Raw genomic sequence first — 17,853 nt, 5'->3', positions numbered from 1 at the left:
TAAAAGAGGATGTATCTAGATGTATTTTAGTTCCAGATACACCCCTTTTTGTCCATTTTGATGACAAGTTTTTTTGGACGGAGGGAGTACATACGGATGCATTCTACATTTGTATGAACTTTTTTTGAGACAATTTAACTTCAACACGGAAATATAATTTCGTTGTTTTTCGCACGCACACTATCATTAAAATCACAGAATTTTTTCCCTGTCAGCATAGATTACACATGTTAATCATTTCAGTGTTAAACTTTTACAAAGATAAAATAAATCCATGTGCACATTTGAATATTGTTTCAAAAAATGGAACTGCGAAATTTAATTTTTGAATCTAAAAAGGGGTTCCATGGAGTCAAAACGTCTCTCTCACTTTACAAGTTTTTTTTAAACCCATTATTCTCAAAAGAATATTCTTTATTTAAAATTCAATGTTTCAATCGCCTCTCCACACTATCTCATTCAAATAGAACTTTCTGCATCCTAGCATAAGGGCCAAATCATTTCCCTACAAAAGGAGGATAAGTTTTTGCTATATACTTATGAGCATCATATACACAATCAAGGAATTTGCTCGACGCGCCAAGGAAATCGCATCACGAGTCTCTGGTCATCACTCACATGGCCCTCAAGGCCTCAACCTTGTGTTTCAATCAAAAGGAATGTTTATGTCGGCGCACATTACTGACGTTTCCGTGGTGGCTCTCCCCTGTGCAGCGGGACTCACCACAGGCGGCGTACCTGCGTGGCTGGATTGACGAAGGCGTGAAGCCTAGCTCATGGCGCGGGAGGGCTAGATGGCTAGTCGTGGCGGGTCTTTCGCATGGGGCGGCAGCGGTCGGTTTTGTCACGGTGGTCGTCTTTCGAGGCCTCATTCTAGTTGCTTGGGACACCAGCCTTGTCACGATGGTCCTAGCTAAAATTGTTCGTGCTCGACATATCGGTGGCGACTGCGAGTCGGTGGCGGCTATGGTGGCAGATCTGGCGGATGGTAGCAGGGGTGGGCACGGGCTACGAGTCGGTGGAAGCGTGGGCCGGGGTTTGGGCTAGTCCAAATGTAGTCCGTGAGTGATGAGGTCCCTCTCCTTGTATGCAATGTGGGCGTCGGTGGTGGTCGTGACATAGATGCACTGGCATACGAACCCACGCCCATGACTGCATACATGGTGTCCCGTGAGCTTCTGGTACGTCCATTTTACATCATGTTTTCCTATTGTTATTTATAATGTGTTGATTCATTATTTCACTTCATGATACTAGTCTAATGCCTTTTTCTCTCTTATTTTGCAAGTTTCACTTGAAGAGGAAGAGTGCCGACAGCTAGAATTCTGTACCTGAAAAAGCTATAGTAGAGATAGATATTCTCCGCAGCTTGAAATGACCTGAAAATTTAAGAAGAATTATTTTGAAATATGTAAAAATACTGGAGGAAGAATTACCAGAAGGGGGGCTACCGAAGAGCGACGAGCTCCGCGCGCCCACCCCCAGGGCGCGCCATATGAGCTCGTGGGCACCCCCACTTGGCCCCCGGTGCTCATCTTCTGCTATAAGAGGCTATTTGCCCTAAGAAAAAAGTAAAGAGGGAACTTTAGGAACGAAACGCCACCGTCTCGAGGCGAAATCTGGGCATGAACACTTTTTCTCTACAGCAGAGCGATTCCGCCGGGGAAACTTCCCTCCGGGAGGGGGAAATCGAAGTCATCGGCATCACCAATGATCCTCTCATCGTGGGAGGACCAATCTTCATCAACATCTTCAACATCACCATCTTTTTTTAAACCCTAGTTCATCTCTTGTATTTAATCGTTGTCCCAAAACCTCGGATTGGTACCTGTGAGTTGCTTGTAGTGTTGATTACATCTTGTAGTTGATACTAGTTGGTTTATTTAGTGGAGATTAAATTTTCAAATCCTCAAGCATATTTAATACACCTCTGATCTTGAACATGAATGTGATCTGTGAGTAGTTAATTTTGTTCTTGAGGACATGAAAGAAGTCTTGTTATAATTAATAATGTGAAGTTGGTATTCGTTCGATATTTTGATGATATGTATGTTGTATTTTCCCTAGTGGTGCCATGTGAACGTCGACTACATGGGACTTCATCATATTTGGGCCTAGGGGAAGGCATTAAGAAGCAATAAGTAGGTTATGGGTTGCGAGAGTGACAGAAGCTTGAACCCTAGTTTATGCGTTATTTTGTAAGGGGTTGATTTGGATCCATATATTTCATGTTATGGTTAGATTTATCTTAATTCTTCTTCCCTATAGTTGTGTACGCTTGCGAGAGCGGGTAGTCACGAGAGGGTTGCTTGTTCAAGTAAGAACATCACCCTATCACAAGTCCACACACGTATGAAATTATCAAAATAGCGAATGCGAATCAACCAAACATGATGAACATGACTACACATTAATTCTCATGTGTCCTGGAGATGCTTTGCTTCATATAAGAGAACTTTTCGTCTTGTCATTTGCTATAAAAAGCATTGGGTCAGCTTGCTGCACTTCTGTTACTATTGCTACTTATTACTTGCTACAAATTACCTTGTTACGAAACTATTTATCACCACTACTTTCAATACTTGTAGAGAATACCTTGCTAAAAATCGCTTATCATTTCTTTCTACTCCTCGTTGAGTTTGACAATCTTAATTATCGAAAGGATTACAATTGATCTCCTATAGTTGTGGGTCATCAGTTGCTAATACCGGGCTAGGATTGGATGAAGTACCTCTGCTCCTCCTACCGTGACTGGTGCGTGGTGATGTGGTGGGCTATGGCGTCTCTGACCTTGGATGCCAGGGTGGCGGGCACCATGTCGGTGGTGGTGGATATGCCTCTTTGACCGCGTGGACGATAAAGGTGTAGCGATGGGTGACTGGGGCTGGCTCCTTGTCCTTGGAAGGAGTGCATCCCGGATCCGGATGTGGAGGTTGTTGCATGCTTCGGGTGCCCTGGGTGCCTCACATGGCACAAGTGAGCTGCCAAGCGAAATCCCTGCACTTTGGTGCCGGCCGCATCTTGAGGATGAGTTGTGGTTCTTCTCTCTGTGTCAAGGTATATGGTGAAGACCTTAGTCCGCTTCGGACTTGGCAGCAGACGACGCTTTACGCCACTCCTCCTCCTGATGGTGTTGTTGTGGAGTTTAGGTGTCCTAGGTTGTGTCGTGGCATTCCAGTCTCGTATGCCTATATTATCTCTCAGCTGTGTAGTCGTATGCGTATATGTTGTCCGGTTATTTTGGGCTTTGCTGCTTTGTTAATGAGTCACTTACTATCATGTATTATTCGGCTGTGAATTCTTTGAAACACAAGCGTTCATATAAATTCTTTGAAACTTAACAAGTTATTTTTCGATTTTTCTTACAAGAAACGGGCTCCACAACGATTTTCCGTAGTAAAGGTTGTTTTTTAACTGTAAAAATAAATAAAAATACAGTTTTGCGCTAGAGTTTATCCGTGGTCGATGGAGGTGGACGCCGCCGCTCTCAGCGCTGCGCTGCGGTGGCTCCCCTGCCCGCCGCTACTCCCAGCACCGGCACGGCATCCGCGGACGCGGCCAGCGGCGACGTCCGCCGCTTCCCTGTGGCCCCCCTTGCCGTCGCCGCAGGTATCTTTTCCCCTACCCCTCTCCAGTTTCTCCGATGCACTCAAGATAACGCGGAAGCTCGTAGGATTCCCATTTTTGTTCCTCTGCTATTGGGGAATTGAGTGGCCGCGGCGCCGCGCTCCATTCCCACGCGCTTCTTTAGTGGCGAAATTTTTCGGATGGATTAGTTTTACTGTTCGAATCAATCGGTGCTGTTACCGTGCGCTCGTCGCCTTTCCGGTGTGACTTGCGCTGCAGTTAATGAGTGCTGATTGAACTTGGTATTACCAGTTTCGCCAATTTATAGAGAAATATTTCCCCTCGGTTGAACCTGGCGATGCAAACTTACTGAGTACGTACGCGATTAGTGCAGGCCATTGATATTCTCATACTACTTCAACAGTCAGTTGAGCTTTCCTTGCTTCAGAGTTACCGTGCCAAGCTTGTCCGTATAATAGTTAATTCATTACAAACAGAAAGTTAATCCCTCGACCTCCTATCGTGTTTTTTTTCAGGCTTTACTTTCAGTCAGATCAGAAAGTGATGGTCTACTTTTGCATACATTCAGATTCAGGCGTGTCCCGCCTTGGAATGGAGGTAAGAAAACCCAAAGCCCGTCATCTTCTCCCTCACTCACCACCAGCGACCACCTTAGTACATATTCCTCACCTCTGTCCGCAAGCAACAACTTATATAAAGGTAGATCGGATTTCTTTATTTACTCTACTAGTAAAATGTTTGTTCTGTTTGTCCTACTCAATCACCCACCCTGATGGGATAAATAATCGACGGATTAGTTTTTGCTGTTTGAATAAATTGAGACGATTGCATATATGGGGTATTCTAATGTTAGCATCACATCTCACTGTGTCAATCTAGGTATGTGAATATCCTGACCATAGATACTATCATTACAGTTAACTAAGTAGTAGTAGTAGTAGTAGTACTAGTAGTAGTAATCTCCTAGGCGTGCATGGTTACAAGTTGCAACTTACTACAGAACAGACTAAAAAGGCTGAAATCCCATTAATCGGAGCCCCTGCTTATTCCTCGTCGAGCTTCCTACTGTCTTCCCCGATTTTTCACCAACCACTTGTTTTTTTCTTCCCTGTAGACAACTATTTTTTTTCCCTATAATCAACGGAGAAAGAGAGGGTGAAACCGTAAAGTAAGCAGCTGGTGGAGATTCAATACTCTTGGCATCCTACTGAATACTGCCAGTATTTGCTTATCACGTTCATTCACACGGCGCGGACTCTGAGCCTTTGTCTTGTTTGGCCAATGTCATTATACTGGAGGCTTTAGCGTCGTCTGTCATGTACAGGTTGAAATGTGTGCGCCTTGAAAACCATGACACCACGGACAGGCCACCAGCACGAACTCTGAGGCTTTGTTTTGTTTTGCCCAATATCATTATACTGGACGCTTTAGCGTTGTTTGTCATGTACAAGTTGAAATGTGTGCTCCTTGAAAACCGTGACATCACCGGCTGGCCACCAGCGCGGGATCTGAAGCCGGGTATTGAAGAGCAGGAACTGCAGCAGCTTGTTTCGCCCCTGAATGGATGCAAACTGCAGGAGCTCTGTACGGATGATGCCACGGGACTCCTAGCTGTTCCCATCTGCAACCTCCTGTCTTCCTCCCTCACCGTCCTGGGCTTTTCTGTGAACCAAGAGATGGAGTGCTTTACTAAGGAGCAAGAGGATGCCCTTCATCTGCTCGTCTCCCTCCAGAAACTGATGTTTTACAACTTGAGCAAGCTTCAGAGCCTCCCTGCAGGGCTGCAAAAGCTCACCAACCTCAAGGAATTATCGGTCTACTCATGCCCGGTTATCCGGTCGCTACCAGAGGATGGCCTCCCCAAATCACTTCAAAAATTAATTGTCTGGAATTGTGGCAGCGCGGAGCTAAAACAGCAGTGCAAAGGGTTAGTGGGAACCATCCCAAAAATCATCCTGCAACTGGAAGACTTATAAAAGGTAAAAAAAAAACTACTTCCTTGTTTGTCCACATCCGCTCCCAGATCCCACAATCACCCTTGTTTTTTTCCCGTGCAACATAATCTAATTGTTTTCATCTGTTGTGCAGGTCTTTGCCTTCGAGTTCCCGTGTACATTGTTCTTCTTTCTTGCGGTTGGTGTACATTCTTCTAGCTGTACAATTGTCACATAGATGAAGGTCTTGTGGCCAGCTTCTTGTACATAAATCTGGTAAGTAGATCTAACTTAAAACTTTGCTCCTGCTGTTTCATATCAATTATTAAAACGTCTTCTCCACTCCCCTTCTCTTCTCACTCACATGTTGAGAAAACCGGTCTGATTATCAGTTAGTGCTTTATGAAGTTTCTTTGTTTTTCTTCCTGGAAAAAAATCGTGAAATTGGTCATGTATTCATAATTTCTTTTGCTTTTCTGTGCAGGTGTTCTTCTCAAAATATTACATGTACATTTGGATTTTCGTTTCTCCTCAAATATTCGATGGTCTACTAAGTAGTTCTGGTGTGAGAATCAGAATATTACCACAGCATAATTCAGAAATGAAGTAGACTTTGGTGCTACACTATTGATATTACCAAAAACCTTCTACCTTCCTGTACCTAAATCTGGTATGTACATCTAACTGGATCTTAACTCCTGATCTACCATATACTACTTGTACTATACAATTTGATAAAATCACTATAATTTTTCAGTTAATGCCTTATGGGAGTTTCTTTGTTTTACTTCCTGGACGAAAATCATAAAACCTTTCATGTCTTCACCATTTGTTTCAGTTTTCTGTGCAGGTGTTCTTATGTTTTACTCGTAGGCTTCTATACATGCTTTGCATTTAAATTTTGGTAGCCATCGCTCAACAGGACATGGTGTACACGACTAATTTCAGTGTCGAGATCAAGATATTACCACGAAATGATTGTAGAGTAAGTGTCAGTCTTCAGTGTTCTGCTATTGATATAACGTTTGCAATATTCTCATCACTGCTACATGCTATCATTACTAAGTTTTATGGTGTTCAACATTTTGCTTGACTTGTTGTGCAGGTGTTCTTATGTTTGGTCTCATAGGCTTCTACATACTTTACATTTAAATTTCGTCCGACATCAATTGTTAAGACTTGGTGGGTGTATGTGGCAACTTTGGGTGTGAGGATCAAAATATCACCACATAATAAGCGAGACTTCTGTGCTTCGCTACTGATATTAAGGTTTGCCATTTTCTCACCCACTGCTACATTGCTCTCGATGCCAGGTGTTCTAGCATTCATCATTTATCTTGGCTTGTTAGGTATCATCATGTTTTCTCTGGCATGGTTCCTGGTACTTAGCGTTTTCATTTGGTTGTTACTCACAAAGACTTGGCGGTGTACCTAGAAAGTCCAGGTTTGAAGATCAAAAGAAAGGTATAACAGTTTTCAGTCGTTCGCTCTTTTCAGTCCTTCCTATTTCAAATAACATGTACTCTCAGAATCTTACGTCAGTTACGGCATTAATTTAGTTGGTGCATCTGTTGGATCCAACTTCATATATTTAGTTGTCAGGCTATCACTGAAAGGTTTGTCTAGTATGTTCGCCCTTTGCATCTATATGGAAGGTGGTTCTGTAATTGTTCGCGTTTCTGCGCAAAAGTAGGAATGTTAATTGACTTGTGCTTCCAAGTTTTCAGGGTGAACAAAGGTTCTTCCTTTTGGTTGATCGCCCTGGCATGCATGTGGTACTAATCTGGAACTACACAACACATTTGTTGAAACAGTGAATAGTTGAAGCAATAGTGGAGGTAAAAGGCTGTCTGCATATTTCACAACCTATTAATAATAATCAAAACAAGCTTATTATGTTGACATCTGCATCTTGGCTTTATATTACAAAAAAAATTGTTGACCTCTGCATCTCGGGAAACATTACACGGAAAGTACCTTTGTTAAGCTTGCCACTGTTCTTTCCTCAGTCTACTAAATACAGTTGGAAAATACTTATGTTCCCCAATCCAGGGCAGTCTCTCTTAAGGTTTACCGAGGATCTCCATTTTGTCAGCATTAGTTTTGTTAATCTTTAGACTGACTGTAATTATTATTATTTTGTTTGCATTCGTATCCGTGAGAAAATAGTGCAATTTTGATTTGATCAGTCAACACTTGATCAGGATGCTTGCTGTGACAAGAATTTAGTTGCTCCTGGGTTGCTTACATGTGAATCTTGCCTAACTAGTGACTGATTTGTGAGTGCCTAACTCTTATTGCCATTTTCCCTGCTGCAGTCAGATCCATACTGTCAGTGGAGCTAATTACTGCCAATTATGATGTTATTAGAGTTTTGTTGATCAACCTCATTTGAAGCAATGGATCGAATTGGCTAAAAGATGTGGATGAGCCAGCCAGTTTCTGCTACTGTAACTCCCACAAAAAAAAAGGTTTTAAGTTGTACTGTACCGACTTCTTGCGTATCCTTGTTAAATTGTGGTGTATCTATGGAGTGTGAAGCCATGTTATATACTTATTGACTTATTCATCATCCTGTTTTTTTTCCTTGGTTGCAGCGAACCAAACACATCTTCATTCTTCAGCCCACAAGAAGTGTTACAAGTGCCGGTGTGATGAGAAAAGTCAAACCAGGCCATTCATTTTTACCTTCGCATGTATGGCTTGTACTGTACTACTGTCCTCTAGCGTTTGGGTCATTGCATTTTCCCCTGCTGGAACTGTTACAAGTGCTTAACTACGTCTTTTTTTGTGGGTTGCTTCTCTTTGCTAGCACATATAAGATGGAAGGCGGTGGCGAAATGATCAGCGTTTGCTTCACAACAATAGAATGCTGCTGGTCCGGCTTGCCTGAAGTCTTGCCGCTTGCTGTTGGATACGGGCCCTATTGAAACAAGGTGGAGGGGCATGGGAGATGGACAAGAGGTGGATTTTTCCGAAGCAAACGCAGACATCCAGGGACTTTCAACAGGGGCTGCCACACAAAAAGGTAAAGGGAAAGGGGGTGGCGGTGGCGGTGGAAGAGGAGTGCGCCGCAGCGCAGGAGGAGAATGACGGCTATCATATCATCAGCAGTGCGCCGCATTTACTGCACTTCGGCATGTTTTGTAAGGGGAACAGCAAGGGAAGAGTTTGTATTTCTCTCTCTCTCTGAATCCTCTGTTTCTTCCAAAACAGAAAAAGAGTAAGAAAGAAATTGGTCTGAGACTTCTCCTTCCAACACAATCCTCTGTTTATTGTGTTGGTAGTAGTAGACTAGTTTACTCGCTGCCCGTGGAAAGACTTGGCTTGCTGTCAAAGAGGGATCCCTTCCTTGATGAACAATCAATGTTTGGCTCCATCACTCCCCTCTTCTATATGACATATGTCCAAAAACCATATTGAAAGACGAATTTGGATGCATGAAGGGGTTGTGTCATCATTCTGATTGAATTTCTTTTATTCCTTCCACACATGAATGTATCGAACATGGATGTAGATCCATTGGGTTGTTTGGATTACAGCATATTAAATCCTCCCCACTTACAACTGAAACAACACACTATTACTCTTCATTTGGATGGAGTAGATCACTCAAAACACCAGCACGCATACTGCTTGCTCTACATACCACTGTAGGTTCAACTAGAACTCAGCAATGTGCACGCAAGCACCTCGCCCATTCTAGCACTTGCCTTGGCTTGAGCATCCTGCCATGGCAGCGCTTCGCTACTCTGGCCTGCTTCGTCACCGACTTGATATGTTGGCGTCGGAGATGATCTTGATATGGCTTCACATAGTCAGCTAGCTTCTACTCGCCTGTCAACGGGCCAACGCCTCGTCATGAGTTCGCAGAGCAGCACACCGGAGCTCCATATGTCTGCCTCTCTTGGTCACATACCAAATGCCTGCCGTTAAGTTCGCATACAGTACAATGCTGACAGTTAGATGCATCTCAAATTCTGAATGTACAACATCCGAGGACATGATGCCATGACTTGATTTTTAACCACACAACACGCTTTGCGTTTCCTGTTGTAACTGTATCCTACACGATATACGGATTGTGCCGTCTCTCTCGGGAGCTTCTCAGCCTCCCAATTTGTATCGTTGTAACACTGCTCATCGAATGCAATACAGAGTGATTCAACTCATCCGTTATCTAATGGAAATCGGAGAGGGAGCTCTCTTTTAAAAAAAAAAAAACTCACAGTGGACAGTTGATGGACAGTAATTGCGTCAGTATTGACAATAACTACTCTGTTTCCTTCACAAAATATCTTTATCTCCATCAAGCTACGATATCCCTGCCTTATACTGTATCCACCCAAAATAAGAAGGAACTGGACAGTTGATGGACAGCAACAAATATAGCTTAAACAACCGACGCATTCAATAACGCCACGGACGCCACCCTACCAAGCTGCCATGTTCTCAACCTACATGTGATGAAATCTTCAGAGATTCCACCGCTGGAAGTACTCCCTACTTTATTCGACCAAAATGGTTTCTACTAAATGTATAGAAAGAAAAAGAGCAGTTATAAAAGGATTGACACGATACAGTGAATAGCTCGCGACAGCCCTTGGGCACTGAAAAACAACCAAAGTATCAGCAAACAAAGTAATAAACAAATACATGTTGCCCTTGGTTTCTACTAAATGTATAGAAAGAAAAAGAGCAGTTATAGAAGGAGATGAGACAGAGAGAGGGAGGAAGGAGGATGGAGGGGAAAGAAAGAGCAGGGAGGTGCAGTGCGGTCTGGCTCACCGACGGCGGCTCATCGGAGGGGGGCGCGGCAAGGTGGCGCGAAGCGGCGCGGTTGAAGCTCGGGGATGGGGCGCGCTCGAGTGTTGCGATGGGAGATGCAAAACTGCCGAGAGATGTGGTGCTCGAGCGATGCGAGATGCGTGATGTCGCTCGCTCGATTTGGATCAAAACGAACGGCATCCAGATGGTGTGGCATTTTTGCAATCTGGCACAGGGTTGCCAAATACATATTTCGTTAGAATAATGGTGGAAATCACCATGTCTATTATCATCAGAAGGCGTTGCCCTATGTACAGGAGTAGATGTATTCTTGTGGCTTGTGTACTGCTGTGTGTCAAGCTCTAGTCACCACCATCTTCCTCCATCTTTTGCGGTGCGAAAGTCTACCATCACCGTTGCTAAACTCCACATGTTGCTTCATAGAGTATAGCGGTAAGACAGCTACTAGTGGGTTTCGGGTTGACAAGGTACGTAACCAAGAACTCTGCACTATGCATTAAAGTCTTTCTAGGGTGTTGGCTCGTGGTTACTGGCCCAGCCGGTGCACGCCCTCAGAGCTGCTGTACGTTGCAGAGGTTGGAATGTTGTACAGTTTGAGAGGAAGGGATTTCAATTCACATGATGACCAACCAAAAGAAACGGTCAATCCTCAACGTGTAAAACAATACAACTTGTTCTAGTGACAGGGTATGACAAGGAACAGTTTGAGATGATTCAGAAGAACGGACGCGTACGTACGTGTTCAGTTCATTGTGAAATATTCAACTTCAACAAGGTTAGAATTGCCAGTTTCAGATTCAGATGAATGGACTTTGTCTACGTATGTTGCTATTGCTTGTAATTCAGGAGCAGAGCCCCTGCAAAACTAAAACAGAGGCAGAGTACCGGATTATAACTTGGAGAATGGCAACTGAACCTGGATTTTGTTTGAGCAACCTAGATGAGATCCATTGTGTTCGCCTCCATCCAAGGTGAGTTTCCACTTGCAAGGTCTACATGTGGCTCTGGGCCGCCATTTGGTTTTCACCTCTGGGCCATATATACTCTACGTATGCTTATTATTGCTTGGAATGCAAGAACAGAGTCCACTACATAGGCAAATACAGTGCATACAATGCTGTTTATTTTGAAAAAGCAGGCTTGCCCCCGGCCTCTGGCATCTGAGCGATGCACTGTATGGGTGGAACATAAAGAGCAGAGGTGCTATGTATGTAGGGTACTATTTTGTAGCTTCCAAGTCGACAGAAATGGATTTGGAGGCGTTACCCCTGTCTGTCTTCCATAAAAGGCAGGAAGAGAAGAATTGAAAAAGTTTTCGATTTACTGAATGTAGATGGTCCTTTCTTTTTTCCAGGAGAAGATGTGCTGAATTGGATCTCAATCTGGATTAGTCCATCATGAAAAGGATGATCTCGACGGTGGCCTTGTCACCAATCCAGCATGACACCACAACCACCTTCTGAACTGAAGTGGTTGGTGAGAAGACCTTGTCTGAAACTCGTGAATAAAAGCGACAGTTCTCAATTGAAGAACTGGACATTTACTTCTGGAAACTGAACTGGACACTTTTGCCATGTGTAATAATAAGGCTATATATGTATGTATGCTCTTTCTTGCTTGTAATTAACCAACACAGACAGACAAAAAAAAGACGCACTATTTCCTGAATGTTGTTTACTGAATTTCGAGTACAGTGTGTGGAACTAGGGAGTTGGGATAGTTCTGCATCTACTAACCAATTTCCTGTAAAAGACGGAATATACAAAACTGAGATCTTCATGCTTGCACCAGAAACTGCCAGCTGTACTTTGAGGGCTTCATCTACTAACCTATTGAAGATTAGAAAGAGAAGCCCTCAAAGGAAGTGAGTACTAATCTTCCGTCTAAAATTGATGCAGTTGGGCAGCAATACCTCTGTATATCAGCAACCTCGACGGTGATACAGAGAGAAATGAATCAGAAGCATCAATTTTTGTGTGTGTGGAAGGATCATATACGCCGCGCCTGAGCCGTGGTTGCCGCGTCGCTAATCATCGGAGCTGCGTCTAGATAGGCCGTGCGTCGCCGTTGCCACGCGCTCACCGCGAGCCGCTACTGAGGCCTCCATGTCCGTCGCGCTCGCCGCGGACGCCATCGCGCGCCACGGCCCCGAACCTGGTCGGTCTGATACCAAACGTTGGGTCCCGAGTCCTTGCCCTCACTCACTCTTTCTCATGGTCCGAGCGAAAGGAAGAAGAAGAGAAGAAGGGGACACAGGTGCTTTTCCAGCAACGAACGCCCGCCGCGCATACAACAGTTTTCTTCGGAGCACGAGCTGCTCTGGACAAAGATAACACAGGGACTAGTGGGTCTTATACGCGTGCACATAGATGCGGCACGCCACGCTCAAGCCGCGCTCCACTCGCGCACTCAACACGCTCCCCTCTCCCCGGCCAGCGCACCCGCCGTGCTCCGACGCTAACGACGGGACCGTTTCCAGTGCGGCGACGCAGTGACCTCTCCGGCTATCTTGCTAACAGACTCACGCACACACGCAGACACGCACATGCGCCATACCCTGGCCATACACTAGTCGGACAATGCCCAGACACACACAAGCACGTCCACAAACGCACACACGCCCACACCCTCCACGGACCAGACATGGCGCGCCGATGCCGGTCACCACCGTAGGGCGTGGTTTATTTGTGCCAACAACACAATCTTACTGTCAATAATACAAGACATACAACACATGTCTTTGCCAAAGACATGACAACTAAAAAAAAAAAGCTTGTGGTTTGAACTTCAAATTCGTGTTGTGGCATCACTTGGACCTTTGGCTCCATTGCAATGATGGTGTCCATGCATGCAATTCGATGTAACCAAAGCAACATGATAAAGATCTTCATTGTCCATCTTATCACATTGCTAATATAAATTTGTGTTGTAGCATCACTTCACTTTAGTCTTATCTCCATTATCAAGGCCTGCACTTCATTCATGCAAGTTGATTTGATTGATGTAACGAGGCGGCAGGATGAAGATCTCCATGGCGATATACACACAGACCTAAAGTAGATGCGATATGCACACAGCTGAGCTGGGATTAAGAGTACGCATCGAGGTTTTCCATTGTCACGTAGTATATACTAGTACGGACGTACCCAGGAAAAAAATGAAGTGTGTGCACACTTTAAAAAAAAATTCTCACCTAATCCATGTGTCAGACAAAATATGGCAAAATAATAACATGAGGAGCTTAATGCAAATCCCACAACAATTTAGTTCACAAAATATATCTCAAATGTGCTCAATTACAATACAAGTAGTCTTACATGAAAGAAGCATAAGTAGAAAATTACATCACTAGGTAACTCTACGTTTTTGCGTTGCCATGAAAGCATCAACTATGTCATCTTCGCTTACTTCCATGAACACATCTCGTTCAATAAATGTCACCAAGCAATCATTCAAGCGATCATCACTCATAGTAGTCCTCAACTTATTTTTCACTAGATTCATTGCTGAAAATACTCTTTCAACACTCGCCGTCGCCACCGGTAAAATCAATATCAATTTGATGAGTAAGTAGACCAAATCATAAAGAATATGCTTCTTTGTTGCAACAAGCATAATAGAGAACTCACCAACATTACTTGCATTTCTAAACCTATCATCTTGTCTAATATCATCAATAAAATTAGTAAGTTGAAATTCTAGCCTTATCAAATATGTGCTTGAAATGTCCATGGGATAGAATTCAGCAAGTCTCATTACCTTGAGTGCATCATAAGAAGCAAATGAATTGAGGGGATTCCAAGCCGACATGCAAATAAGCAACTCCATATTAACCTCATCAAACCGATTGTCAAGCTCTTGAATGGTTTGATCAATGACACCAAGATATACTTCTCTTCTATAACGATCATCATTTGTTTGTACTTCATAATACCGACGTGATCTTCGATTAGGCTCATAAATATCCTCCCACAAAGGAACTTGAATGTCATGTTTGTTGCAAAATAAGGTTAGCTTTGCAAGAAATTCTTCCCAACCATGAGACCTCATGTGTTACATTCTACTCTTTGCCAAACTAACAAGTGTCATTGCATTGACAATATCTTGATCTCTCTTTTGCAAAGATTTGGACAACTCATTTATATAGCCAAGAATAACAAGCATCAAGTGAAGATTGAAAACAAAGTCAAATGATTCAAAGGGTTGAGCAACTCCACGTATTCTTGTCCACTCACTTTTTTGTGAAGAATCTTTTCCAATAGTATCAAGTACTTCAAGGATTGTGGAATACATGCTAACAATGTGCATAATGGTTTTAAAATGAGAACCCCAACGAGCGTCACCGGGTCTAGCTAGTCCTCTCTTGATTTAGCCCACTTCCACTTTCAATCTCACCCATTTCAAGTGCTTCCAACACCTTTTGAGCTCTAACATCTCGAAGCATGTCATGGCGCTTACAAGAAACTCCAACAATATTGAGCAAGTAAGAAACATGATCAAAGAACCACAAACATGGTTCATTGTCCTTTGCCACAGCTATAAGAACCAACTGAAGTTGATGTGCAAAACAATGGATGTAATAGGTAGAGGGTGACTCTTTTATGATCAATGTTTTCAACCCTTTAATCTCCCCTTCCATCTTGCTAGCCCCATCATATCCTTGCCCACGTATTTGACTAGGATTCAAATGATGATCTTTAAGCAAAGTTTGAGTTGCATCCGTAAGTGACAATGAAGTTGTATTGGCAACATGAACAACTCCAAGGAACCTCTCACATCATCTTCCCGATTTGTCAACAAATCGTACACAAAGAGCAAGTTGTTCTTTATGAGATGCATCACTAGACTCATCAGCTAGGATTGCATAGTGGTTGTCACCAATATCTTCAATAATTCTTTTAGTTGTTTGCGCCGCACAACATTCAATTATTTGACTTTGTATCTTTGGACTAGTCAAGATGCAATTCCCAGGAGCATTGTTCAAAACAAGTTTATTAACTTCTTCATCATTTTCCAAAAGCCATTTAAGAAGTTCAAGAAAGTTCCCCGTATTGCTAGATTCTTCACTCTCATCATGTCCACGAAATACCAATCCTTGGTTCAAAAAAAACCTCAAGCATCTAAGTGAATAAGTCAGCCTAGCCTTGTACATACGCAAATCCTCTTTATCCACCCTCACCATAATGTTATCACTGTTTGCTTCACAACAATAGAATGCTGCTGGTCCGGCTTGCCTGAAGTCTTGCCGCTTGCTGTTGGATACGGGCCCTATTGAAACAAGGTGGAGGGGCATGGGAGATGGACAAGAGGTGGATTTTTCCGAAGCAAACGCAGACATCCAGGGACTTTCAACAGGGGCTGCCACACAAAAAGGTAAAGGGAAAGGGGGTGGCGGTGGCGGTGGAAGAGGAGTGCGCCGCAGCGCAGGAGGAGAATGACGGCTATCATATCATCAGCAGTGCGCCGCATTTACTGCACTTCGGCATGTTTTGTAAGGGGAACAGCAAGGGAAGAGTTTGTATTTCTCTCTCTCTCTGAATCCTCTGTTTCTTCCAAAACAGAAAAAGAGTAAGAAAGAAATTGGTCTGAGACTTCTCCTTCCAACACAATCCTCTGTTTATTGTGTTGGTAGTAGTAGACTAGTTTACTCGCTGCCCGTGGAAAGACTTGGCTTGCTGTCAAAGAGGGATCCCTTCCTTGATGAACAATCAATGTTTGGCTCCATCACTCCCCTCTTCTATATGACATATGTCCAAAAACCATATTGAAAGACGAATTTGGATGCATGAAGGGGTTGTGTCATCATTCTGATTGAATTTCTTTTATTCCTTCCACACATGAATGTATCGAACATGGATGTAGATCCATTGGGTTGTTTGGATTACAGCATATTAAATCCTCCCCACTTACAACTGAAACAACACACTATTACTCTTCATTTGGATGGAGTAGATCACTCAAAACACCAGCACGCATACTGCTTGCTCTACATACCACTGTAGGTTCAACTAGAACTCAGCAATGTGCACGCAAGCACCTCGCCCATTCTAGCACTTGCCTTGGCTTGAGCATCCTGCCATGGCAGCGCTTCGCTACTCTGGCCTGCTTCGTCACCGACTTGATATGTTGGCGTCGGAGATGATCTTGATATGGCTTCACATAGTCAGCTAGCTTCTACTCGCCTGTCAACGGGCCAACGCCTCGTCATGAGTTCGCAGAGCAGCACACCGGAGCTCCATATGTCTGCCTCTCTTGGTCACATACCAAATGCCTGCCGTTAAGTTCGCATACAGTACAATGCTGACAGTTAGATGCATCTCAAATTCTGAATGTACAACATCCGAGGACATGATGCCATGACTTGATTTTTAACCACACAACACGCTTTGCGTTTCCTGTTGTAACTGTATCCTACACGATATACGGATTGTGCCGTCTCTCTCGGGAGCTTCTCAGCCTCCCAATTTGTTATCGTTGTAACACTGCTCATCGAATGCAATACAGAGTGATTCAACTCATCCGTTATCTAATGGAAATCGGAGAGGGAGCTCTCTTTTAAAAAAAAAAAACTCACAGTGGACAGTTGATGGACAGTAATTGCGTCAGTATTGACAATAACTACTCTGTTTCCTTCACAAAATATCTTTATCTCCATCAAGCTACGATATCCCTGCCTTATACTGTATCCACCCAAAATAAGAAGGAACTGGACAGTTGATGGACAGCAACAAATATAGCTTAAACAACCGACGCATTCAATAACGCCACGGACGCCACCCTACCAAGCTGCCATGTTCTCAACCTACATGTGATGAAATCTTCAGAAGTGGCAATCAATTCAGGTATTAGCGTCACAAATGAGCACAGTGAAAGAGAAGCGAAAATCTATCGAAAGCATTTATTTGAATGGCTTGGGGAATCCAAAATCTGAGTAGTTTAGAGAAACACACAGCGATGATGGTCAGGAATGGCCTAGGCGGATGAAAGGAGAATTAACAACTCAAAGAATTAGCACTAGTCATTAGTAGTTAGGCAATCCCCAACCATCAATAAACTAACGTCCCCCCTCATTGGAAAGGAAAAAAAATTGTAAACTGAATTAAAGTAGACTGACAAGTGGAGTGGCGTGGTGTGGCTGCAAAAGTTCTTTCACCAAGCGCAGAAACATTCCGCAAAACTACGTTAGGCATAGTATAATACAGTAGTATCATATATGATCTTATTTATTGTCATGCAAAAGACAAAGTAGTATAACATTTAACACGATACAATATCTACCTATGTTACTCTAACCCTTTTTTTTTTTAATTCTTTGCCACATTACCGTGTTTGCTATTCCCTAGTGCTTGATACCGGCTACATACCACCACTATGGCCAGCCTTATGAAAGGTTCAACGTTCATTACTTCCATTATATTCCTCAAAAAAAAAATATTTCCATTAGGTAGGTATTTCCATTAATTTGCAATAATCAAGTTTATGCAAAATAAAAAAAACTCCACAGTTTTCAAAAGCGCAGGAAAGATAACTAACATTTTCATGT

General features: G+C 43.2%; 1 long non-coding RNA gene across 10 annotated transcripts; it reads left to right on the top strand.

Annotated features, from left to right (window-relative positions):
• Positions 1-3,431: 3,431 nt before the first annotated feature.
• LOC125523428 lies at positions 3,432-8,939 on the top strand. Of its 10 annotated transcripts, XR_007290224.1 has the most exons (13): positions 3,432-3,609; positions 4,104-4,185; positions 4,703-5,567; positions 5,677-5,798; positions 6,007-6,192; positions 6,361-6,507; positions 6,628-6,791; positions 6,872-6,986; positions 7,250-7,360; positions 7,727-7,801; positions 7,893-7,993; positions 8,120-8,218; positions 8,335-8,939. It is a non-coding gene; the product is annotated as an uncharacterized LOC125523428 (long non-coding RNA). The 10 variants fall into 10 exon arrangements; XR_007290225.1 differs by lacking the exon at positions 7,250-7,360; XR_007290218.1 differs by lacking the exon at positions 7,727-7,801 and having other exon boundaries at positions 7,841-7,993.
• The last annotated feature ends 8,914 nt before the right edge of the window (positions 8,940-17,853 follow it).

Source organism: Triticum urartu, chromosome 7 (assembly GCF_003073215.2).
Source record: "Triticum urartu cultivar G1812 chromosome 7, Tu2.1, whole genome shotgun sequence".
In the NCBI taxonomy this organism is placed as follows: Eukaryota; Viridiplantae; Streptophyta; class Magnoliopsida; order Poales; family Poaceae; genus Triticum; species Triticum urartu.
The sequence above is the reverse complement of the archived record's forward strand: the minus strand, read 5'-3'. Positions and strand labels throughout refer to the sequence as shown.